This window comes from Symphalangus syndactylus, chromosome 6, assembly GCF_028878055.3.
Source record: "Symphalangus syndactylus isolate Jambi chromosome 6, NHGRI_mSymSyn1-v2.1_pri, whole genome shotgun sequence".
Classification (NCBI taxonomy): domain Eukaryota; kingdom Metazoa; phylum Chordata; class Mammalia; order Primates; family Hylobatidae; genus Symphalangus; species Symphalangus syndactylus.
Genome location: NC_072428.2, coordinates 70,854,106 through 70,881,783, shown reverse-complemented (window position 1 = coordinate 70,881,783; position 27,678 = coordinate 70,854,106). Strand labels below are relative to the sequence as shown.

At 37.8% G+C, this 27,678-nt stretch overlaps 1 pseudogene; it reads right to left on the bottom strand.

Annotated features, from left to right (window-relative positions):
* Positions 1-7,817: 7,817 nt before the first annotated feature.
* On the bottom strand, positions 7,818-13,505 carry LOC129483938 (putative tripartite motif-containing protein 64B; annotated as a pseudogene).
* Positions 13,506-27,678: the final 14,173 nt, after the last annotated feature.

Sequence of the window (27,678 nt, the reverse complement as noted above, 5' to 3'; positions counted from 1 at the left end):
CAAACCTGGTCTCCCTTCTGAGCAAAGAGGAGGGGGTGGGAGGGGCACAGCGGTGGAGGAATTCTTAGCCATCAGCACAGATGCTGGCAGGCCTGCTGTTCACTCACTCTGGGGGCCTGGAGGTCCCACCATGAAAACACCACATTGCCTCACAGAGGCCTCTGCTTTTCTGTCCTTGGTAGACCTCAGGGTAGGTGGTGCCAGGGATCATAAAGAACTTAACTAACTGGGAGAAGAAAACAGGCAAAGGAAGGAAGTGTGAATGCGGAAGAAGAGATGAGGCAATAGGGGTGGGAGAACGTGGTGATAAAGCCAGGGGAGGCAGTGTGGTGGCAACTGACAGGAGAGGAGAAGGGGGCCCATGATCATCAGTCCCCTCCTTCCTGAACAACATGAGGGGTACAGGGAGGGCGAGCCCTCAGTGAGTGAATGCAGCAGTTCAAAGAAACAAAAATAGACAAAAATAATAAATGTTCTCCTAGGACACCAGGTTTTTAGGGAGGCCACTGTGAGACCTCTGAATGCCCGATGCCCAATAGTGCTGAGGGGGTAAGTGACAAAAAGCCTGCACCCCCCAGCCCTGTGCGCCTCCTGAGACCAAGGAGCCTGGGTCATTAGTACCTAGGGCTAGAGGAAAGGGCTTCCAAATGGCTCAGGAAGATGAGTGGGCATTTCACTCCCCCTCTGGGACCAGATGACCACACCTCCCCTGAGGAATCCCTTACCCAAAATAATTGAACATAATAATTTTGCTTAAATATAAGCTGGCTCATCTGATCACCCTGACACTGACCCCAGGACACCCCCCTCAAGGTGGCTCCAGTTCCTCATCATCTAGACTTTTCTCCCTGCCCTCCCCACACTCCCTGAGCCTGGCTGGAGGCCTGCTTGTCCCCTCTGCTGCCCACTCCAAAGAGAACAAGAAACCAAGAGCATGGGCTCTCCATAGGTCGAGGAAAGAGGCTTGGCGACACTTCCTTTGACTTGGAAAATTCCTGTACTAGCAAATTTGCTTCCACATGGCAAAGATGAGAAGTGCTGGGCCAGTAGCCAGGCACACAGCTGCAGGAGCTACCTGGACCTGCCTCATGGGCCAAAGGGAAGGGCTGCCCACAGGCAAGCCAGGTCTAGAGCGAGTCCAGAGAGACCAGGGAGAGTCTGAGATCCAATCAGGGATGACCCTTCTTTCAGTTGGATCTGGTGGGTTTTCAAAATCCAGTCTTTCCACTGGGACCATACCAAAGCCCCCCGGGAGGTCAGACTTCCCAGTCCCACCAGAGCCCCCTGTGAAGCTGTAATTTTCTCTCAAGTTGCATACACTGGCCAGGTAAAGTCAGCTTCTACTCACCAGGCAAGTGGCCAGCTCACCTTCCAATTTGCCTAAGAAATCTGGGTCCTGCCCCATACTTGCTGGCTTGGCAGGCTTTTCAAAATGCAGGTATCTCTGGAGCTGTTTTGTGGACACCAGGAGCATTACTTGACAAGCCCTGTGCTAGCCCCAGGGTACCCTGTGCACCTGGGTAAGGCTGGAACACATTGGGAACAGGGACCCAACATGCCCACTCTGGAACAGCGTGGGACCTGGGGAAATCGCCAGTTGTTTGCTGTCCTGCCATTGCTGTTCTACACATCCCTGCAGACTATGAGCATCGGTTACAGTGTGGTGGCGGCGGGTCAGGACCAGAAATGTCCATTTTTGACCTGGAAGCAGCACACACCCAAGGCTTAGGGTAGACGTGTTTGCTCTATACCATACCCAGTGCCAACTTCCCATGGTGGAAACAGGAAGGAATGTCTGGCAACCCGCCAAGGGTCAGATGCCACATCAGCCTGAGCACAAGGTGCCTGACACTGGCTGTTCCAATGACAATAGGACATCCTTGGGAAGGTGGAGCCATTTGTGAGAGGTCAGGATGGGTGTCCTGGAAGTGCCACTTAAAGGCGACTGAGGCCTCTCAAAATCCCTGTGTTAGAGCTGCAGCTCTCCATGTGGGCTGCAGTGCAGTCACCTGCGGAGCTTTAGGACAGGCCCAAGCTCAGATCCTTGGGCCAGTGCCTTCAGAACTTTCGCAGCAGGGATAGCTGGCTTGGAAAGGCATGCCTGGGAGACCATGTGACACTGCCTGGCTGGGTCCTGGGCTGACAGAGGTGAGCGTGGAGCTCGTGGTGACTTGGTAATGCTGTGAATTATGTACATGTGGCAGGAAGGTGCCACAATGCCAAGGCCCCAAGTCTTGGAAATTCCATGAGGTCCGCATGAGGTTGAACTAAACACCAAGTGCGGTCCTCAAAGGAAAAATAAAAGAAATACCCACAGAAGGGACTCTTTGGAACTGAGTCTGGAAGAGAGGGCTGCCTGGTCCACTCCAGGAGAATTTGCCTAAAATAAGTTTGCTTCCCATTGCATTCTCTTTGCTTGTTCTAAACATCACCTCCCCCCATTCCCTTAATTTGCATCATTCTGGGCTCCTTACTCTTGTTGCATCTTTTTTTACATTGTAAGGATGTCTGGATTCGATTTACTTAAGCGCATATATGGCTTAATTTTGTGTTTCTGGTAATCATTAATTACATTTCCCCATTTTATCAAATGACATGTTTTCTTCATATCTATTTTTAATATGTTAAAGATTTTGTATCCAGTTTATCTAAAACTCCTTGATTAAATTGAGTTTAATTCCAGCAATTCATACATGCTTAGCTCTGCGTTGTTTTATAATTTGACGATAAATGTTTTTCCCCAATATATGACTGTATGGGTAACACTTTTTAAAAAGATACAGCACCACGCTGGCGGCCGGAGGCGGGGGGCCGGGGGAGGCCTGGGCGGGGCGGTGGAGTCTCTGTCCAGGAAAGCCTGGTGGGCGCCAAGGTCCCTGATTCTTGCTTCTGTGTCCCCAGGGAAGCCCTAGCTCCACCCCAAGCCTGGCGGAAACCTCGCTTCTTTTACATTATTGTTTGTTTTTATTTTAGCATTTTAGGACATTGATAAAATCACTTTCTGAGTTTTGAGATTAAAAAATAAGTAATTTTCAACTTTACCCTTTTTTAAATGTTTCACTATTTCAATGCTTTTTATTTTTTGTATATTTTAATTATTGTAATTTATATCTTCAATTATTATGGAATAATTTTAGAAAAGTCTTTTCACATAATAAAGTCTAATTAATTAACTGTTATTTATTCTCTCCTCTATCTCAAATACATACTTTAACCTTTTAGAACACTTTGTTTTGAGACTGTTGTTACTTATGTGACATTTTAACTATTATTCTTCACTCTTCTAGTGAATTTTTAATGTCATTGAAAGGGCACATCTTTCTATACTGAGAATTAAACATAGTTTTCAACAATATTCTCAAGTATTAGCAATTTCACCTTCCAATGGCATGTTAAGTATGTTCTCCTTCCCTTCTAATGCATATTCCCCGCCCCCCGCCCCCTGCTAATTTTGTATTTTAAGTAAAGACAAAGTTTTACCATGTTGAACAGGCCAGTCTTGAACTCTTGACCTTAAGTGATCCAGCTGCCTAGGCCTCCCAAAGTGCTGGGATTACAAAAACAGCAACTAAATGCTGGAATGATGACCGGGAACTTGTCTAGAGTCTCCAGTGATTATCCTCCTTATAACAAGGCAGAAAGCCTTCCTCAGAATTATCTAGACTGACGTTACTCATTGTCCAGACCTGTTAACAGACTCCTGCAACCAGTGCTGTGAGTCTCAAATGTGCTCCTTCAATAATGCAGTAGAAGGCCCGAGTTTCCACATAGTAGTATCCTTCAATGCCTGGAGACTTTTAAGGCATAAGAACGTATTGACACTATGAACTATATGTTTTGTAAAATCTCAGGATATGTGAGGTGCTTGGACAAATTAAGTTTCAGGGTGATATCCACTATTGAGACAGAAAATTAGTCTAAAGAATTAAGATCTCAAAGTCCAGAATGAGAAAAAGTTGTTTTGCTTAGAGCCTCCTTATAATTATCTTACTTGTTTTATAGATATATGCACTAGAGCACAAGCTCTACCTGATATAGCTGCCCTAGACATATGCGGATTTAATTGTAGAAGAAAGAATTATACCTTTCAGGTTGAATGGCTACAAAAACTAATTAGTTGCTGTTTTTGAGACAAGTTCTCACTCTGTCACTCAGGCTGGAGTGCAATGGCACAATTAGAACTCACAGCAGTTTTATACTCCTGGACTCAAGCAATCCTCCTAACTCAGCTTCCTGAGAAGCTAGGACAACAGGTGCTCACCACCATTCAAGGCTAAATTTCTGTTTATTTTTTGGTAGAGATAAGGTCTTACTATGTTGTCCAGGCTGATCTCAAACTCCTGGCCTCCAGTGATTTTTCTGCCTTGGCCTCCCAAAGCACTGGGATTATATGTATGGCCCCTGTAACCAGCTTTAGATCAATTTTATTTAATACAGACAGCTTCCCAACTAAAAACATTTTATTAGAATTCTCTTTATTCAGCAAAGCATTGTTATTACTGACCCAGTCTTCACTTATTTTCAGCTTACATGCAAGAACAAAATTATCTTTATGTTTTAATTTGTTTTATTTTATATTTTCAAGGTGCACAATATGTCGTTTTGAGATACATGTGCATAAGGAAATGATTACTATAATTAAGAAAATTAACACATCGATCATATCACTTAGCTGTACTTCTTTTTTATGTGAGAACACCAAAAATCTAGTCTCTCAGAATATTTCCCAAAAACAATACAAGATTATCTAATATACCTACAGGTTGTACATCAGATTCATTTATTCTACATTACTGCACATTTACCACTGTTACCCTTCATTTACCTATTTTCTTCCCACGAATGTAACCACCGTTTTTAATGTATTGAACTTTGAAAAAACGATTTCAAATATGAGTGGGACCATGAAGTATTTTTGTCTGTGTGTCTGTCTTATTTCACTTAGGAAACCTGCCATTTACGTGTCTCCTAAATTTAGTACAGAAATCAAGTGCGTCAAGAATGTGTCACAGTTTTGTTAGATTAATTTTTTCCAAGTTATCCTCTTTATCAGTTTTTACTTTTTGTACTATAGAAGAGTGAAAATTCTTGTATTAAAAGAAAATATAACCAGGCTATTCATAAATAATTTCTTTCAGGGATAAAAATCTCAGGAAGTTCAAGATTTCTCTATTAATGATTGACAATGTTCTTAGTGGTCTCTCTTAGACTTATTTCAATTGTAAGTAAGTCTTGGTGATATTCTAACATAAATTCTGACAGGTGAAGAGAATAAATAAGTATCTCTAGCAGAATCAACAGAATAAGATTATCTTGGTTAAATGGCTAAGAAAATATGGTAAATAGACACAAAAACTTTTTCATCTTCCAAAATCAGAGTCAAATACTAAGTGATCGTAAAGTAGCTAATTCTGTCTTCCTGCCAAAGTGAATGTGAGCTAAATTAGCAGAATGTCAAGAATAAATTTTTCCTTGAAATCTAGCAACAAATAATGTAATTAAATTATGAGGCTTTGACTGTTGCATAGAGTTTTAGCATCAACAGAAAAGCTCACAAAACATTGGTGAAAATCAAAAAGGAGTGCTGGGTTGGAGCCCTGAGGTGAATAATTTTATCAGCTCAGATCACTTGGAAAAAGGCAGCGAGTCCAAAAGAAGCTGGTGATAGGCTTTCTTTCTGCTAACTCCTAATATTCTGCATGAAATATGTGGAGGCAGAAGAGAGACAGTTTATTATAGTCTATGTGATATAGAATGAAGGAATAAGAGAATCTTTCTGATACATATCTTCAAAATTTGGAGAATTATTCCTATCAAAATCGTTCATTTAAGGGACTAAAATATAAATAAGATGTTTCTTGCCACATAACCCTCAGCTAGCCAGGCTCTAAAAAGGACGACACTGGACACCTCGACAGTGGTAAAAAGCAGGGTTTACTCACTCTTGAATAACAACTGGTGCTAACCTTAGGCAGCAGCTTATCTATTTGGTTGAGGTTCACCTTTGTTTCATTGAACAAATCTCTTGGGTTATTTTCAGTTGTTCCAGTCATTTAATTTGTTTTCTGTATCAAATGATAAGAATAAATATGGTTTAGAGTGTAAAAAGCATTCCCAGATACATTACAACTTGGTGTCCCATCTGCCTAATTTTGAACCTATAGGAGAGGAATAAAAGCATTGTGAGAAACATCAGGTTATTTCCTTAAAGCCAAATACTCTTGTCCCTCCTACTTTTCTTCTGGCCTTCCTTCTGCATGCGACATGGCAATAAATGGAAGTTTCCTGCACAAAGAGGTAAAATTCACTTGTTGAAGATGTCAGTCTTCTTCTTGACCAATTCCTATATTGGTAGAAACATGTGAGAGAAATGCACCTTCTGAATCATTTCAAATTCGTGGTCTTTGTTAGAGCACATAAGCCGGTGTGCTAGGAGACGTAGCTATTACATTCTCTTATAGAATTTTCCATTCTCTATCATCTGGATTCTTATTTAAAATGTAAACCAAGTTTGTTCTTTCTACTGCATAAGAAGGTTTATGCCACTTTATGCTTAGTAAGTAATTAAGTTTATATGTCATTTTAAATAAGGACAGCCTCCATTATTCTAAGTCCTGTTCCTGTTCCCCATCATCTTATATAGGAACCTTCCTCTTTCGATTGTTTATATTAAAAACCTAAGACAATTGAAATGAACCCTGTAAAAATTATGCTACAATTATTTTAAACCCTAACATAATAGTGTTATCTTTGATAAGAATCTGAAAATCAATTTATTTCTTATCTTTTGATAGATATTCATTAGTATGTTCTATCCTATTTTGTTACTTATATTTTGGAAAAGTTTCTTAATGTTAGAATAATATTTATATATATTAACTCCTCTACTTATCCATTTACTCATCTTATTTACTGTGTGATCTATTCTAAAAATTGCATTGAATAATTGTCATATATTAGCAAAGAAGACAAATACTGCCATTGCCTCCTTGGAATTTTCAATCTGGTAGTAATAAGTATAAGAGTTTTCTGAATATTACAATCTGATATAATATATTCAGAGAAGATATAATAGCAGAGCAACTCGGCACTGAAAATCTGTTGTATGAGCTGAAATGTGATTAATAACTAGGATGTTGAGAAACAATAAAGTCTGTGAGGTCAACTTACCTTGCTCAGACTTAAAAAGAAAATAAGCACTCTTTTTATTCTTTGTAAGATAAGATATCCACCACTTCATTATTCTACCCCAGCCTGGTTCAAATATACAACTAAGACAAATGATTTACAGTGTGTACAAACTGAAAACATACTCTCTGAAAAAGGAATCAGATTAAAAAAAGAACGTACATCATATGATTTTATTTACCTGAATGCAAAAACATAAAAAATAGATTATGTGATGTCAAGGAATGGGGGAGGGTGAATGGAGAATAAATGTTAATGTGTATTGGGATTTTTCCAGAAGTGATAAAAGTGCACAGGCAGTAGAGAGCTCTGATGCCTGCACAAGTGTGATATACTAACAATCTCTGAATTAAATACATTAGAACATGACTTTCACGGTAAGTGAATGAATCTCAACAAAACTAGTACAAAAAAATTATTGATGTTCTAGTAAAGATTCCACAATAATTTATTAATTAAAATAACTTAATTAACAAATGTACACATTCAAGGTGGTTATCCCATTTATAACCATAAAGTAATTACATTCCGAGGTTACAATGAGCCCACAGGCTCTCACACGTAGGGTCTTAGGACACTATTTGCCTCATATATGGGAGGTCACAATAAATCATCATGAAACCAACTTTTCATGTACAAGCAAAGCAAAAGAAAGGCCTCAGAGGGGAAGAGAAGGAGGAAGGAGGAAAATCTTAGATAAGAGAACCTTTAGAAACATCAAAAAAACTCACAGATCCGTTATCATAATCCAGAAACACCCAACCCGACCCAGAGGCCTTTGCACATACTGAATTAAAGGTGGAGAGTTTGTGGAGAGACTACAGTGATTCCTCCTTTTTGAGGAAATTAAAAAAAATGTTTCTGGTCGGGCGCGGTGGCTCACGCCTGTATTCCCAACACTTTGGGAGGCCGAGGTAGACAGATCAGGAGGTCAGGAGATCGAGACCATCCTGGTTAATACGGTGAAACCACGTCTCTACTAAAAATACAAAAAATTAGCCGGGCGCAGTGGCAGGCGCCTGTAGTTCCAGCTACTCGAGTGGCTGAGTCAGGAGAATGGCCTGAACCCAGGAGGCGGAGCTTGCAGTGAGCCGAGATTGCGCCACTGCACTCCGGGCTGGGAGAAAGAGCGAGGCCCCGTCTCAAAAAAAAAAAAAAAAACTTTCGTCAGAATCAATAACGATATTGACATCTGCAGTCCTGAAATCTCTACACACTCCCAGAATCCAGTTGGAGGAGAGGGTCACATCCACCTCCCAGAAATGCCTGCGGGAGGTGAATGCTTGTGCTCCCCATGCAGCAAAGCTCTCCACACCCTGGGGATCCACGGGAGCACTGAGATGGTCATCTCCAAATATCACATATCTCACATCCTCAGAAAGGCTTATATAGCAAGGAATCATTTCCGTGCTCAGAGCATTATCCACTGACAAGGAAAAAATATTATATTAGTGAGTGCTGTGAGGGACAGAGGCTCTGTGCCCAATTATTCACTTCATTTGCCCTTCTTCCGAGAAAATACAGAAAAAAGGAAGCCAAGAGAGTTCAGCGCCATGTATCCATGAAAATGAAATGTTATTACACCTCTACAGCACATACAATTATGTATTATTACTTAAATAATAGAAAAAAAATGTGACCATCTCACTGGGTGAAGTAATGTTTTAATGTCTATCTCTGCATAGTTTGTTTCAGGATATATCTAAAATGTTTTTTTTTCTTCAATAGAAAAATCTTGTATTATTTGTGTTTAAGATCATCAACAGGTAGACATCAATTTGCTGTGATGTGAGAATTTATTGGAATGTAAGTAATGCCTGTTATAGTCTCAAACATAAAAAATTTGGTAGAAATTAACACATGTAAAATTTATAAGTTTCTGAAAAGAATACTCTGGCTTTACATTATCTGTTTAGCTCCTGATTCAATCTACTCTGGGTTCCTGCCCTCTGCTACTTAGACCTGCTCTCTAGAATGGGCCTAACATGGTTAAGCCACGTTCACAGATCCCTCACTTTTCACTTGTTATGAGATGTATCTGATGGCATTAGAATTCTCCTGATTCTGGATATTTCAGTCATTTTCTTTGTTGATCAAAATGTTCTGATTTTGTAAATAATAAAGGTTACTTGTAGAATGCATGTAAATGCACATAGAATAGAAAGAATTAAAAACCATTATGCCAAATCTAAGCCTTCAAAATTGAATTAAATTGAATAAATATGAAATACTGATGCCACCGTGAGAAGCAGTGTCTTCATAACTACATGATCTAAATACTCTTTGTCCTCTTATTCTGCAGATAAAGTATGTATCTTTCTTTACATTTTCATCAAACTGTAAGTCAGGAAATTGAGTTTTGATCATTGTAATATTACTATGCAGGTAGAGAAGATGCACATGTTTTGGAAATGTATGTATTACCTACATGTCAAAACTAATAAAACTTAAGTGGGAAAAGCCTCAACCAAGGGACCCAATAAGGAAATAATTTGAGGCTGGACTGCCAAGCAGCTGGCTCTTGCCTCTGAAGTTGTTGAGCATGTCTAGGACTCCAGTTATGCGCCATGAAGTGAGCTCTGGGTTCACTGGCTGGGGCTTTTGCATCTGTGCCAAATCAGTCCTGCAAAGCAAATGGCCACAGCTATAGTTCCAGGCCCAGAGTTAATCACACAGTCATACAAAGATATCACATTTTCATATAAGATGTTTCCTCAGAATTCTGCCCGTTTTGGTTAACTGGTTGTACATTTTATTCCACACTCTAGGGGCCATAAGGATGTTACTTTTTCTAAATTTTACTTCCATAAAAACCCAATTTCCCCAGATATGTTATTCTCAGACATTACACAACTTCTAAAGTCATTAAAAGTCATTGCCTCCATCTGCCCATCACACCCCCTGAGGGTAGGCAGAAATCTTGGGAATACTTCAGAGAGCAGCAAACTCAGACAAAAACCTTTGGGACCTCAGGCTGCAGTTGCCATTAATGCTAGTCATTGTGTAACAGAGAATGTTCACTGAGACAAAAGGCTTTAATCTTTTGTGCAAATCAAAGGAGTCTAATTCCAGCCTGAGAACCCTGCTGCTGAGGGTGCTGAGGCAACCATTTTCCTGAGGTCTTTCCTAGAACTGGGTGTACGGTGATGGAGCAGGCCCGGGTCATTGATGCTTTTAGGAACAAAACATCCCTCCTCAGCCCATCCTTAGGGAAACTCTCTTCTCCCTCTGTCCTTTTTTTTTTAACCTCTGACCCCTCTAAAGTAGAAGATGCCACTATGATTCCTCAGAGTAATTTTGTATTAAGATCTGTGGGGTATGGCTGGTCAGGATGGATGGATTGGGAGAACAAACTTCCAAATGACAAATTGTTTTTATGTATATTTTAATTCATACAAATTTTAAGATGAAAACTTTCCAGACCAAAGAGAAGATGACCTCAGGCCCTCTTGTGAAATAAAATTGGAAATAGCCCCTGACAACGATGTTAGTACTCAAAATGTATACATCCCCTTCATTCACAAGAGAACAAACTTTTCAGAAATAGCATTGTTTTTAGTGTAAACTCACCTTGTTGATACATTTCCCACATCCTGCAAAAAAATAAAAGATAATATTAATTATGAGAGATTTTTCCTTCTGCATCTTTTCTCACACTCTTGTTTCTTTCTGTTTTAATAATGTATATCTTTTTATTTCCTACTAAGGAATCATTCAAAGCTAGATTAATAACAGAACCTCAACTTAACAATAAAAGCTTCATCAGTGGGCATTAAGAAGAAAGGAGCTCAGCAAGAGATGGTGGAGTAAAGCAAAGATATCTAGGTTTCCAGTGTCATTAATTTCCTAATCTTATTTCCAAGGAAAGCTCTGACGACACATGACAACTATTAAAACAAAACAGAGAACCATATGAGAAACAGAGTACATGGACATTGATGAGCAGCTTTGAGAAATCTTGCCCAGGAAAGGGGAAACCCCTCAATGTCTTCAGCAAGTCACTGCTGTCTGGGACATCAGAGTGAGGAGGAACTAGGGCATGTAAATGGATTATTACTAACCTCCCCTGGCCTAGAGTTCTAATGATTTTGGATGATCTCTCTGTGTGGATAGCACTCCAAATTATATTGAAGAGAACTTTGTTATATGCTATCGGCTAAAATGGCAAAAATTTCTCAAAGATTACCAAAGTATGCAGTAATAAGTGAATGGAGAAAGGAAATGGTGGAAGTCAGACAGCATGTGTCACTTAGCTTAGAGCAGTGACATATGCAGGTGATATTTGCATGTCCTGGCAGCACTGTCCAGCAAAGGCTTCCTGTCTCTGAGGATGGACCCTCCCTCCTCACCTAGAGCAGCTCCACGTCAGGCATGCGGCATGTCTCCCACAGCTCTCTGTACATGTCTTTCGTCCCTTCTAAATGTTGGGTCGTTCTCACTTGACTGTCTTGTAGTTGTTGGAAAAGCTCTTTTGCTTCTCTTTCCAGTGCCTGCAGATGCAGTTGCTCCTCCTCTTCGAGAAATATATGCATCTTTTGATATTGAATACTGATTATCCTCTTCCTTAATGACACATAGTTCTGCAGAGACGTTCGGTTAAAAGGATTACATGTTCTCACTCTCAATAGAAAACTTCAAATAATTATATGCTGGGTGTAATCAAGCAACTTATAAACTTTCTGCCTCACTCCTGCAAGGAGTCTTGAATATTTGCTATCTTTTTCTGTCCATCTTTTTCAATGTTCCTATTCTCTCTCCCTTTTTAAATCAAGCCTTTATAAAGACTCCTGGTTTCTGTCACTGTGACGCTTCTTCACATTTGTTACTGAGTCAATTATTTCCTCTATTAATCTCTCTTTTAGGATTTTTCCATGTCTGATTCGCCTACATGTTAAAAAACATTTAACCATACACCGTATTATGCAGTTTTTTTTACTTTTACCATATTTTTACTCTATATACTATTCTATTGCTTTCACCTTCCTCATACCCAAACTTAGTGAAATGTTGTCTCATCTGCAGTGTCTGAAAAGGTTGATACCAACCTTCAAATGTGAACTAGAATAGACATCATGCCGTTTATCCAATATACTAGATTTAATTTGGCTAGCTTGTGTGGGCTTCTCTGTTTGCAACTGCTATTATATCAATTGAAATCACTACATTTTCTTGGGATGAAATAACTATCTTTCAACTGGTAGTTTGAATTTAGCTAAAAATTATAAGCTAATATCATGTTTATTTGCATAAAAATAAAGAAAACATTTTCATTCTTACCTCTAACGAATGAAATTTGCTAGTTTCCTGATTTAGATTGTTTCGTGTCTCTTGATTGATTTTCCATAAATAGTCCGTTTCCTTTATAAGTTTCTCCTGCAAAAGAAGCAAGAAGCTTAGCAATAATGAAGACAGTATAGTAGATTTCATCCCCTTATCAATAAAAAAAAGGCTGTCATTGAAAGAAACATAAATTAAGTTAGAGTGGAGTGGTCAGATTTTTCCAAATTAAACACATTTGGTTCTAATAATTTAGATGTGAAAAGTGATAGAAACATAATAGAGAGTTTTAAGGGACCCTTCTGATAATATCATCAATTTTCTGAGAAACTGGCTTTTATATAACCTGACTTTGAACAGTGTTCTTGGTGCTGGCCACCTGCTCCACAGCTCCATTCTATATGTTTGAACAATGTTTCTAAGGAAACCTCCTTTAGCGAAGTCTCAACACAACTATGTTTAGAGTGCCAAATTAGTCAGCAACATTGAAAGGACACATTTATGTGTCACGATTGACATGGAATTATCACCCCCTACACCATCTGCATTCTCATCACCATCATTATCATAGGCCCTCATCATTCTTATTTGGGATTCTACATAATTCAAACTGCCTTAGCGGCATCACGTACCCTGTATTCCTCAGCAGCCCATCCTATTGGGCTGTGGCTGTGAGCCATGTGCTCTGGTGACTCAGAGCAGGGCCCACAGAGCAATCTCTTTTCAGCCTCACAGAAGAGCTCCTTAGTCTCCTCATGGAGCACACCGATATTGTGTGAGCTGTTGATGTTCTGAGGTCTGGTCTGTCTGGCTAGGGAAGCCAGCTTTTTGAGTGCCACACTGGTGTTGAAGTTGGGCTTCTCTGAGATTTGTCTGCACAAAGGGCAGTGAATTGATGCTCTGCCTTCTTCTGAGCAGAGGCAGAGGCAGGGCCTGCAAAAGCTGTGCCCACAGTCAATGGTGACCGGGTCTATCAGGTATTTCAGGCAAATGCAGCAAATGAGCTCATTCTGGAAGACTCGCAGGGCATCTGAATCCATGTTCCTGAAAATTAAAAAAAAAAGTGAGAATTTCTTTCTCTTATTTTTATTTGCCCCGATGAAAAGGAAAAAAAGGCTGGTGGACAATTTTCCTTGTCTACTTGAGCTCTGTCCAATATGTCTAATAAGTTAGCTCCAGTACAAACTGAGACATAGTAAATGCAAACATATGGGATTTATAAAATTTTCCCTCAATAGTCATCGAACATTCAGTCCAGGACTCCCTGAGATACCAAGATCCTAAGATGTTCAAGTCTCTTATTAGTAAATGGTGTGGGATTTGTATGTAACCTAAACCTATCCTCCTGAATACTTTATGTCTAGATTACTTTGAATGCCTAATACAATGTAAATGCTATATAAATACTTGTAATGCCATACTGTTTAGGAATAGCAAGAAAATTAAAAATATGTACATGTTTGGCAGGGCGCGGTCACTCATGCCTGTAATCCCAGCACTTTGGGAGGCCGAGGTGGGCAGATCACGAGGTCAGGAGATCGAGACCATCCTGGCTAACATGGTGAAACCCCGTTTCTACTAAAAATACAAAATATTAGCAGGGTGTGGTGGCACCTGCCTGTAGTCCCAGCTATTCGGGAGGCTGAGGTGGGAGAATAGCTTGAACCCAGGAGGTGGAGGTTGCAGTGAGCCGATATTGCACCACTGCACTCCAGCATGGGTAATAGAGTGAGACTCTGTCTCAAAAAAAAAAAAAAAGAAGAACTGCATGTTCAGTACAGCTGCTTTTTTCTCCCTGTAAATATTTTTTATCTGAGATTAGTTGAATTCATGGGTATGAAACTTATGGATATGAACAACCATGATGCAAATGAGAAAATGAGACAACAGTCCTCATGGCATTTTTGTTAAACAAGCCGTGCTCTCAATCATTCCCAGTTACTTAGACAAGCTTAAAGCCTGGGCGGAGGGTAAAAGCTGGGATGATTTCACTTATATAAGCTAATTAATGAAGAAGTACATTCTGAATGCCATCAGGTCTCTGTCATTCTATCTCTCTTAATGATTCCATGATGATAATATATGAAAGACACTCAGTATCTATGGTATTATTCTATACTCCCTGCCTCCAAACTCACCTAAGAAGTATGCTCAGACAATTATAAATAAAGTAGCTTTTGTCTAAGATTGATTAATCAGAGTGGATTGTCAACTCCTAAAATTATCAGTCACTAAATTTGTCCTTTTAACTTTAATATCAAAACTCTTCCTTTCAATACATTAAATGTAAATAATACCTATTATTTTTAATTAGGAAAGTTTTTTCCCATAGTCAATTCAGATGATTAGAGAGAACACTTTCACATTCTGAAATACCAATATTTCACCTATAATAATTAGCAAGAATTAATCAACAATTAATTGTCTTCTAAAATAACAAAAAAATGAAGATATGTGTTAGGTTTTCCACTCTACACTAGAAAACCCAGAAATGCAGTTAATGAAAGCGTGGCCGCGAATTCACCTTTCCCCTTTGTGACTTGGAAGTTGCAGCTTCTTGGGAGCCCTTGCCACTTGATTAGATCTATTGATCTATTTTCTTTCTTTCTTTCTTCTTTTTTTTTTTTTTTGTTGTTGTTGTTGTTGAGATGCAGTCTCACTCTGTCACCCAGGCTGGAGTGCAGTGGCGCGATCTCAGCTTACTGCAACCTCCACCTCCCAGGTTCAAGCAATTCTCCTGCTACAGCCACCCAAGTAGCTGGTATTACAGGCGCCCGCTACCATGCCAGGATAATTTTTTTGTAATTTTAATAGAGACCGAGTTTCACCATGTTGGCCAGGCTGGTGTCTAACTCTAGACCTCAAGCGATCTGCCTGCCTTGGATTCTCAAAGTGCTAGGCTAAAAACATGAGCCATCATGCCCGGCCGATTAAGTCTATTTTCAACAGCTTTCAAATCTAGTCTGCAAACTGCAAATTTTGAAGAGACAGCAAATAAGACCTTTGCAACAAGAATTTTCAAAGTAATTCAACATTTTTAACATTCACTTTAGGGTACATTATAACCACTACTACATGCCCACATTCTAGTGAACATTTTAGGTATTTTATGGGTTCTATCATTGCATGAAACTATGGAAATATATCTTTTCACACTTAAGAAAAATCTAACAATACAGAAAACAGTCACACAAAAAGAATGAAATAGCAAGGGAACACAAACCATACCTTACAAATTGAAGATACTTTATATTGATTTTCCGTAAAATCACCAAGACAGTTATTTGTTTGCTTAGAAAAGACCCAAGCATGCTGCCAGGTAAATTTAAAGTATTTTTAAGAGTAAAAGTGAGCATGATGGTTTTGCTGCACATTTTATACTCACAAGACTGCTATGAATGGTCTCAGTCTAGAAGCTCTGTAGATATGCAGATTAGAAGTCACTCCTGATGCTCCAAAGCCCAGCAGCCACAAATCCAGTGGGTCCTCACTGAAGGAGAGAGAAACCTCTGGAGAAGCATCCTTTGAAAGTGTATGGGCCCACGAAAGACCACACCCAATTCCTGAGGTTGATTAGATTGCATAGAAATGGGTAAATTGGCTGATTAGGTTTATAAATTGTTGAAAACCACACTTGGGGGCTCAAAGCTCAACAGACAAGTTTGGAATGAGATGCAAGAAAGTTGACTTAACACAAGGTATTCAAAGAAATATTTTAAGTATAACAATTATTTCACTAAATATTATCACATGCTGATTTCTGCTTTGTTTTGTTTTGTTTTGTTTTGTTTTGTTTTGTTTGGTTGTTTGAGACGGTATCTCGCTCTGTCACCAAGGCCGGAGTGCAAGGGCTTGGTCTCAGCTCACTGCAACCTCTGCCTCTCGAGTTCAAGGGATTCTCCTGCCTCAGCCTCCCAAGTAGCTGGGATTACAGTCGCCCACCACTAAGCTCAACTAATTTTTGTAGTTTTAGTAGGGACGGGGTTTCACCATGTTGCTCAGGCTGGTCTCAAACTCCTGATCTCAGGTAATCTACCCACTTTGGACTCCCAAAGTGCTGGGATTACAAGTGTGAGCCACTGCACCGGGCCACATGCTGACTTTAAAATTTTGTTTCTCACTTCGTTTTAAAATTATAATTGCTGAAGTGCCTAGCCGTTATTTATCTGAATATGTTCAAAGATAAAACATTAACTGGGATTACCAACACATCTGTGCTGTGTAACTCTCTTGTTTAAAAAAGTATAACAAGGAATTTAATTGTGTTTCACAAAATTGTATATATAATGGTTGACACAATTAGCTGTTTTTCTTATTTTTACTATTTTATGACTATTTCCTAATGATGGATTTATATGAAAATAAAATCTGTTTTTTATTTATCCACTTTTTTGAATAATTTTAAAACCAAAACTTTACATATATATATACATAACTATCTATAACAATGTTATGTATTCATGTTTTTAAAATTATATAATAATTAATTTACAGAATAATAATAATTATTATTACTTTTCTTTTTTTTGACGTGCTGTCTCCCTCTGTCAACCAGGCTGGAGTGCAATGGCAGGATCTCGGCTTACTGCAACCTCTGCCTCCAAGGTTCAAGTGATTCTCCTGCCTCAGCCTCCCGAGTAGCTGGGATTACTGGTGTCTGCCACCGTGACCGGCTAATTTTGGTATTTTTAGTAGAGATAAGGTTTCACCAAGTTGGCCAGGCTGGTCTCGTACTCCTGACCTCAGGTGATCCACCCATCTCGGCCTCCCAAAGTGCTGGGATTACAGGCATGAGCCATGGCACCTGGCTGTTATTTACACAATAATTATGTCCATAATTATCTTTAATAGTGCATGAAAGTTATTTGTAAAACGGTTGCCATACTAACAGATTTTGTTTTCTTTTACCATGATTTAATAAATCACCAGTGTTTATACATAGTTGTATTCATAAATTATCTAGTGTTTGGGGATTTAGGTCATTTTTGTAAACTTAAAATTAACAAACCTTGCTAGAAGTTGAAAAAGTAGAAATCTATATAAAAGTCACCATTTACATATTAAGAGACATTTAAAAAATTATAAAATTCATAAAAGTCAGCATATCCTAGAAAAAGATGAAGTGGCTGTCTTTTTAATCAGTCCATGGCATTGCAAATTAGTATGTTTTCTGAAGTGTCATTTCATCAGCATTATGCTTCAAAAAATATATCCCATAAAGTTAAGAAAAGGTAATCATAGATATATATATGCAGACTTTTCCACAAATGTTATTCTGTTAAAACAGATTCAAATACTTCTTAAAATGTTGCATATTATCTACCTAAGTGTAGAGAAGAAAGACTTTCTGGTATTCTCACTTCTCAGTAAAAATTTGATTCCACATTTTGTAGACGGCCCTGCATTAGACAGAAATAAACAATAAGCAACTTATGAGATGCTTATGAAAGAATAAAAAATAGTTGCAAATTTTAGTGCCAGAAGCTGAAAAAGTTATCTATTTTACTACAAGTGTGTTATCATGCAGAGTAGGTAAGAGAGAAAAGGCAGTATTTCCTTACCTAACTAAAAAATACTCTGTCATTCAAGTGAAAATAACAGACATTTATTGATCACCAATTCTGTGCTAAAAACTGTTCTAAGTGCTTCACATGTTCTAACTTACTTAATTGTTACAGCAACCCCATAAGATAAATAATATTTTATACTCATTTAAGGATTAAGAAACATAAGAACAGGAAAATTTAATAATTTGTCCATAGGCATACTCTAATTAAGTAGGAGAACTAGGGTTAGGAACCAGGCAGTCTGTCTCCGAAAACTGTTTTCCTTTCAGTGACATTAAATATGTTGCCAAAGTATCTTCCTAAGCCACCAAATTACATACAATATTTTGGGTGCATGCTTCTTGCATGCTGGCAGAGTTGATTGAAAGCTGACAAAGCCTTCAAGCATTGTGCAGGCTTTGGTCCACTTTTTTGAATAATAATATGCACACTGTCCTACATCTACCATACTGTCCAACCCTCTATCAATGACATCACAAAAACCCTGTGGGCATGCTCGGCCAAACCCCATAACAAAGGCATTGTGGTAATCCTAGTGTGCAGTGCAGCTCTTCTTTTCAAAGCACAGAATGTCTCAGAGGGTCTCTTATGTGCGCTACTCTGATTACTCACAAAATAAGTGTCTGCTATGGACTCTCCTTACTGGTAGAGATTGGAGCCAAAATTGTAACAAACCTGCACGTTCTGCACATGTATCCCAAAAATTAAAGTAAAATTTAAAAAAAAGTGTAAAAAAAACCAAGACTAAGTCCTTAAGGAGCTCATGGTCTAGTAGTTGATACAAAGGAAGGGACAGTCATCCTAAAAGTCTTCCTAAAAGAAATGACACCTAAGCTGAAACCCAAAGGATGAGGGTAGTCTTATATTTTCTGATAGTAAAGTCTAAGTGACAGCAGTTGTCATGAGAAAAGATTGTGGGGCCTGGCATGGTGGCTCATGCCTGTAATCCCAGCACTTTGGGAGGCCGAGGTGGCTTGCCCGGTCAAGGTGAGGAGTTCGAGACCAGGCTAGGCAACATGGTGAAACTCCATCTCCACAAAAAATACAAAAATTAGACAGGCATGAGGGTGCATGCCTGTAACCTCAGCTAAGTCTTAGGCTGGACGATTGCCTGAGCCCAGGAGGTTGAGGTTGCATTGAGCAGGGATTGTGCCACTGACTCTAGCCTGGGTGACAGAGTGAGACCCTGTCTCACACACACACACACACACACAATATTAGTTCTGTTCTCTTCCTGGGTTGATATCCTTCTATTCTATCTAGACCAGAATGCTTTCTGAAATGGAAATGTGCCTATATTCCTACCTGCTTAACCTTATTATGGGATTTTGATAAACTACAGGAAAGTAATTACACTCCTCTCAATGTCTTCCAAAATGTACTTGATGTATTTGGTGCTCAGTGTATGAATTGTTCTTCCCACAAATGCCTTGGATTCTAGTAAGGGTGAGTTCCTTGTATTTCTTTAACTTGCCACAATCATCCATACTTCTATTATTTTGTGTAACATGATTACCTTGTCAGTGGAAATTTAAATAAATAAAATTACTTTGAAGCGCGGTGGCGTTGCCCAATAGAACTGATGATCCACAAATTTTATAACCCAGACATTCCAGTTATCGGAAGATACTGTCCGGAAAGAGAATCTATTGGTTATTTACATTAGGAGACATGTTCACAAAACCAAAATACAAAAATCATTCCAAATGTACAACAGCAGAAAATGAACAAATATATATCATTGTGCACCATTTATCCAACTTTGGGTTTTCCACTACAAACTCACTCTTGATTGTTTACATAAATAGATCTGGACTCTTTAAATATGTTTTTCTTTGCCACGTGTTAAGATGTCAATCTGTGTGAGTAGAAAGCATTGGAGAGAAATTCCAAAAAAGCGCTTCCAATCTGCTTCGGAAATGTCATCTCCAGTGTGTGGCCCGGAGGGCATACAGGGATACACCAATGCCCAGATTGTGTAGTTCAGGCAGTTGCTATAGCATCCACTTCCTGAAGTTCATGGTGGCCAGGAGAACTGAGCAGCCACGAGCTTCTCCTGATACTGCCCTTTGCCAAATCTGAAGTGGAGCCTGTCTGGCATGACATTTCTTTGTAAACAGCTTTACAAGTGGCCCAGAAGGCAAGTTTCTGGGGAGCTCTGAAGTGTGGACTTAAAGCAAGTTTTTCAAGCGCAACAGCACAGCGACTTCTTAACATTCAGTGAGGCCAAGGGGTGAGGGGACTCTTCATTGGCTACTCCAACTTCACCCTGGAAACAATGGCAATTCCTTATATGTGCTCATCACGTATTATTTAGACTTCTTACGTTCTACTACACAGTATTTCCTTGCTCAAATGCTGTTATAATTAATCATTCTTTATATTAACTTTCCCTATTCACATTATTATATGTTTTCTCTGTCTTGACAGACCCTGAATCTTCCTTTCATTTGAATAAACGCTATCTGTCTGTCTATCTATCTATCTATCTATCTATCTATCTATCTATCTATCTACTTACTTATCTATGTATCTGAACACTTAAAGACCCGTGGAAAAAAATCAAGTACCACAAAACTATACATGGTATAATTTTATTTTAAAAAGTTTAAAACTACCTAAAGCCAAACCATAAAACATGTAAATAATATAGCCATGTGTGATAAAATTATAAAGAATAACAGAGGAAATAAAGATAAACACAAAATTCAAGACAGTGAAAAAGCACAACTGTCATTAGTGCACGGGGAACCCAAACATATTGGAAATGTTATTTTCTTAATATGGCTAGTAGGTTCACAAATGTTCATTACTATTTTTCTCTATACTTGTGTGTTATATTATAGTCTTTTACATAAATAAAATATTTTAATACAAAATAATGATTTCTTATGCTATAGAGTGATTACATATACTAAAAGTGTAATTTAATCAGTATCCCAACTAGTGCGCTGAGATAGTGGTCCTCTCAGCCTTGGGAGGCCAGGCAGGGCATGAGGCCTCTGGCTTGGAGCAGTTGCGCATATTCCGCAGTGTGCTCTATGACAAACTGATGTTTTCCCATGTATGAAGCGACATGGACACATTAGACTTGATTCCCTGAAAATGCCAGATGAGACTTTTACGATATTTGTCCATTCCCCTTGGATTTAATACTGACTTTGATTCTTCTACTTCAGAATAATCTTGTATAATTATAAATTTTGATTTTTATTCTTAATCCACAACGAGAAAATAAAAGAAAAAATATATACACAGACAAATATATTAACACTCACATAACTATATATACTATCCATCTTTATTTCTAAAATACTAATTTTAAAATACATCAATATACCCATCATGATTCTTTCTGAGTGACATACCACACAAATTCAATATGGGTTCTCTAAGGAATCCTCTTAGGCTACTTGTTTCAAAGCCTCTGAAGCTGCCTGCCCAGTGAAGGCTGCAACAAACCTTTCTCTTCACTTTTCCCTTAGCCTTGCATGGGTCCACGTTCCTTTCAATATCAAACAGAGCATTAGGAATTCCTGGAAATGACTCCCCTGAATACTTGCTGTGGCTGCTTGGAGCACAGATGACATACCTGTTGATAAAACAGTATACTGTTTACTGGTTGCCCAAATGATATGGAAGAGAAACACAAGGGCACTCGACAATTCTAACATTGAATATTTCTAATTTAACAATTTGAACCAGCCAGTTGTCAACTAAACTTCCACATTAAATCAACTCTAAAGACTATTATGGTCAGGCGAGGTATCTCAAGCCTGTAACCCCAGCATTTTGAGAGGCCAAGGTTGGCGGATCACGAGGTTAGGAGTTCGAGATCAGCCTGGAAAGCATGGTGAAACCCCGTCTCTACTAAAAATACAAAAAATTAGCCAGGCAGAGTGGCACGCGTCTGTTGTCCCAGGTACTCAGGAGTCTGAGGCCAGAGAATTGCTTGAACCCGGCAGGCAGAGGTCACAGTGAGCTGAGATCAATCCAGGCTGGGCTACAAAGCAAGGCTCCATCATTTAAAAAATAAATAAATAAATAAAATGGAAAAGACTAGTTTATGAAATATGTGTTAATTAATAATATTTGACTTCGCACAAATAACCTAAAGTGGTAAGTGGTTCAATGCTACAACAGTAACAATGATAAAATAACCACAGCAATCGTGCTTGGTAATAAAGTATTTACTTACAATTTTTCTAATTCTTCAAGATAAACTACACAGAGTTGATATTAGTATTTCCCAGAGGAGGAAACTGAGATCTGAGAAATCAACTTGCTAAATGGTTTGTCTCAAGGCACATTACAAGTAAGTGCTGATTATTTAATATATCATAATAAATCATAGCACAACTGTGATCCTTAAAGTCCTGTTTGTGATTAGTCAACCATCTATTGTGTTTTTTTTTGTCCTTTTTAAAAAAGCCACACCACCATGTTAGAATACTTAACATAAAGCATGAAGAAACATCAAAAATAATTTTGCAATATTTCATATGACCACGACAGACGAATGTTTTATGGAACAGGCAAAGACATTTTCATGTCATAGACCTAGAAATGAAGGACAAACTCTGAAGAGATAGATAAGGCCAGGAGCGGTGGTTCGTTACTGTAATCCCATAAATTTGGGAGGCTTAAGTGGGAGAATTGCTTGAGGCCAGGAGTTTGAGACCATCCTGGGCAACATAGGGACACCCTGTCTCGACAAATAAAAGTACAAATATTAGCTGGGCACTGTGGCACGTGACTGTAGTCCTAGCGATTTTGGATGCTGAGGTGGAAAGATTGATCAAGCCCAGGAGTTTGAGGCTGCAGTGAGCTAAGATTGCACACTGAACTCCAGCTTGGGAGACAGTGTGAGAACCTGTCTCTTAAGAACAACAACAAAATAAGCTGGGGCGATGGGTAAGTTTAAAATATGCTGCCATTGGCCAACCAATCGAACTGTTGAAAACATGCTGTTACTCCCAAGCCAGACACTTTGATAATCCCTGGACAGAAAGATGGAGCCATTTCTGGCTGTCCAATGACCTAACCCCTTTCAATACATATAAGATCAACCTGGGAGTAGTCAATGATTGGCAGAAAAAAATTACAATAGTCAAGATTTAGGAAGAAAAACACCTCTAAATGTCAAAAATATGAAAAAGAACAAATAAAGATGTGTTGATTATATACCTTACATATAGAGAGATTTACTGGGTTTTGCGTATACTACACAAAAATATATTTAAAATAGGAAAAGGGCTAGAATTATACACACAAGAATATAACCATGATTTCATATTTTTCTGATGGAATTAGGCAGATATTTACTTTCTGCTGTGGCTTTCTTGATCTTTACAGTTTCTAAAATAAACATTATTTTAAAATAAGAAACAAAAAGATACTGAAAATAAAGATATGCAAAAATTATATTACATTGTATGAGAGAATATTATATTTATCATTACTACATATATATTGAAATTTTCTATTGGCTTGCAAGAAATCATCTATGATATTTTTCCACAGTACAAAAAAAGAGAAAAAGTGATATTATAACAGGGAATCATTTTTTGTTTTCCTACCTATAAAAACGTCTATCTGGTAACCCCAAGGATCAATAAATGCTCATTACAGAAACATTGGTTGATTATTCATAATTCTCAATAATATTGGAATGAGACATAAAATGAATATAGTTGTAACTTCATGAACATGCATTTCTATAGACAAAATAAAAATTTCAGAACAAAACTGAACTTAATCAGTCAACTCTGGGGATTGGTTCCAGGACACTGACAGAGATCGAAATTTGTGCATACTCAAGTCCAGCAGAAAAGACACGTATACATGAAAAGTAGGCCCCCCTCTTCTGTGGAATTAACAAGCTGAATGTGAAAAAAACACTAAACAAATCAAATTGATCTATCAGAATAATAATCCAGATTTTAGTGTAAATTATTTAATATTTCATCTTTTCAAGTGATTTTCCGAATAATGTAAGTCCAGCATTCTCAGAGTCTGAAAAGACTTTCTGGATTACCCTGCTCTGCCTCAGTGAGGAAAGGTAGCTGCGGATGTGGAATGTGGAGCTACATCTGACCTCCCTTGTGTTAACTGGCCATAATGTAACTCTCACCACATGCCTAATGCCCTTTGACATCCTGGTCTTCATATTGTTAAGACAATGAAGTAGGCAATAATATAAAAGAAAATATTTCTGAAAAACATGGCTAAGAGTCCCAATGGAACATAACAGTTTTGCCTTATTTTGTTTTGTTTCTTAGAAAAACATTCATAATTTTCTTACTTTACACATTTTTCATTAGTTCTTTATTGGCCACATCTGAGGTTCTCAGATTCAAGCTCATGTAATGAGTATCATTCTGTGAAAAAAGTTCTAACATGTCAAAGCTAAAGGAAAAATAATTGTTGAGGTTTGTTCCATAGAAATAAATTGACTCACTTAAAAGCCTTTTCTTCTGGATTTATGTCCTTACTACTTTGTGATATTTTTAACAAAGTCATTTTCTGTATGCAATACTAGTATTTAAAATATAAGTTTGAAAAAAATAATTTGGCAAAATAAAGTTTACCATCTTTAAAAATAAAAAGTTGGCCCTCTACATACTTGGGGTTCTTTCCTTCAATACTGTATTTTATTATGTTTTCTTAAGACATGGAATTTTGCTCTTTTGCCAGGGTGGAGTGCAGTGGATTGATCATACCTCACCACAGCCTCAAACTCCTGGGCTTAAGCAATTCTCCTTTCTCAGCTTCCTAATTACTTGGGATTACAGTGAATAACACTGTATTTTCTACCTATCTTTGCTTGCTGATGTGAAATCTACAGATAGAAAGGGCTGACCGTATTTTTTGAAAACATTGTGCTTAAGTAGACCTGTGCAATTCAAATCAGTGTTCTTCAAGTATGAAATGTGTATTTTAAATTCCTATAATATGCAAATTAAAAACAATAAAATACGTAGCTACCACATTTTTAAATCTTATTAAATACTATTCTGCTAAAGCTTATGAAAGTACATAAACAGCTGCATGTGCCAATGGGAAAAAAGATAGTGATTTTTATTTACATCGATAATAACTAACTGATAAACCCAGGTATACAAATATAGGCAAGACTTTCTTCACCTTAAGTATCCTAGTAATCTGCTCACAGAAATAATATTAATATTAAATTAAAATAATCTAGTAATGTTTAGTAAGATGCCTGACAAATTATAAATATTTACCAAGTGATAACCAAGAGTATTCTAATTTTTAAAGCTAAACCTATTAGGAACATAAAACATGGTGCTTATTTCAGTCTTTCTACAATATCTGGATGCCTGCTATGAATCAAACGCTCCCTGCTTTCACAGAACTTACAGTCCAAATGGAGTGATGGGGTTACTATTGCAATAAGAATGATTCGATCTAATTGAAAATGTATCAACAAGCTCTGAGTAGATGAACAATGAGTCACTGAATTCAATATACCATTCTGTCACAATGTAATTAACTAATGAGAAACCATCATTACATTAAGAAAGCATTAATTATTATATTCATTCATTTATCTCTTACTTTTTATAATGTAGTTTTACTAACAGTTGGCATTTAGAACTGGCTGATCACTGCCTATGAGCCAATTACTGTTTTGAATATTTATACAATACATGATTTTTAATCTTCAGAGCAATTCTGCAAGTTGGGCAGGCTAGTAGCCCCATTTCATAGATGAGATAATAAAGGATCAGGAGTTAAATACTTACCTAAACTCACACTAGTTTTAGAATGAAATGGGAGGTCTATATTGTTCTTTCAACTGCACCCTGTTGACAAAGGAAAAATAGGAATAATTACAACCCCCATAATTTGGATGTCAGCTCTATTCAACATTTATGAATTTAGCATCATGAACTCAGATTTTGAAATGGTATATAGTAAATGAAACACAGACTATCTGTTAGCAGCTCTCATAAACAGATGAGACAATCAAATAAAACATAATTTCAATAAAATGCTATGGGTTTCTGAATCAAATTCACAATCCATTGCTACAAATACAAAAATTGATGTGGCTACACACATGTAAATGCACAAAGACACACACACACACACACACACACACACACTTCTCTTTCTCTGTATACTGTGTTAACACCGCATATCCTTTGATACAGGGGAAAGAAGTCATACAAGAAAAGAAGGATGAAGACATGTCTCTTCCTTAGATTTCAAAGTTTTTGTTGAGAAATTCAACATTCAACTTAATTTACTTAGTGAGAAATTACTATTATTACGTGCAGTGCACTGCTCAGGTGTTTCAGGAATTGTAAACATCTCATAGAGACACAGACTGGACCTTTACTATCATTTGGAGAAAATGAAACAAATATAGAAATAATCAAGGAAGAAAAAGCCGTGTGTCCTTAACAAACCATAATTCAAATGATGAGGCATTTTGTCAGGGAGAGAAAATATCATTTTTCTTTTAAATATAGAAAATCAGCTTCATGGAATCTGCTTACATTTTCATTCTCATTGTTGACCTTTTACCCACATAAAAAAAATTGGAAAGAATTGTGAACAATAAGGAAACAATTCTCCCAATATTCCTCTGAAGATAATGCTGTGCTTATACTACCTGATTAACTCCCTTTAAGTTTTTCCTATATTTGTTGAATAAAATTAATCAAATTATATATACAACTTTACATTTTTCTGCTTACTTCATATTTTGTTGTAAATGTCTTCTTACATTGTATGTCCAATAATCTATTTTTTTTTTTTGAGATGGAATCTTGCTCTGTTGTCCAGGCTGGCCACCTCCTGGGCTCAAGTGGTTCTCCTGCCTCAGTCTCCTAAGTAGCTGGGATTACAGGTGCCTGCCACAACGCCTGGCTAGCTTTGTTTGTTTGTTTGTTTGTTTGTCTGGTTTTTTTGGTTTGTTTTTAAGTAGAAATGGGATTTCACCATGTTAGCCAGACTGGCTTCTAACTCCTGACCTCAGGAGTTTTGTCTCACCCACCCAAATTGCTGGAATTACAGGTGTGAGTCACCACACCTGACTCTAATCATTGATTCTAACGATTATAAAATGTTCTCATTGGGGAATATCGACTTCTTTAGTAATTTCTCTTCTCTTAGGCAAGAGGTTACTTTGAAATACTTGCTATTATCATTTTAGAAGTCAAGTCTTTTTCAAAGCAGTCTTTCTTTTCCAAATTTGAGACTTTTTAAGAAATAATTCAAGAAATGAAAATACTGTGAGAAAATATAGAACTTTGTGACAGTTCTTGGACACTTTAGAAATATATAGCTATTACCTTCAAAAATATTAATATAATGCACGATATTATCAGAAATCCATGGAGAGCAAATGCTTCCGTGTACCAGACAGAGCAATGGGCACAACCAAGGTGTCAATTGTTATGCTACTGCGAGCAGCAGAACAATAGCAACAGGGTTCTATCTAATCATTTCAACATGGCAGCAAACTTTTTATTAGGGTTTCTTGCTAATATCAAAATATTCAGCTAAAACAATTTTGTTTCCTGGGAAATTATATAACATATCAGTAAGCATGATAAAATACTCTATCACTATGAAATGCAATAATTACAGGTTGAGATAAACAGGGTTTCAC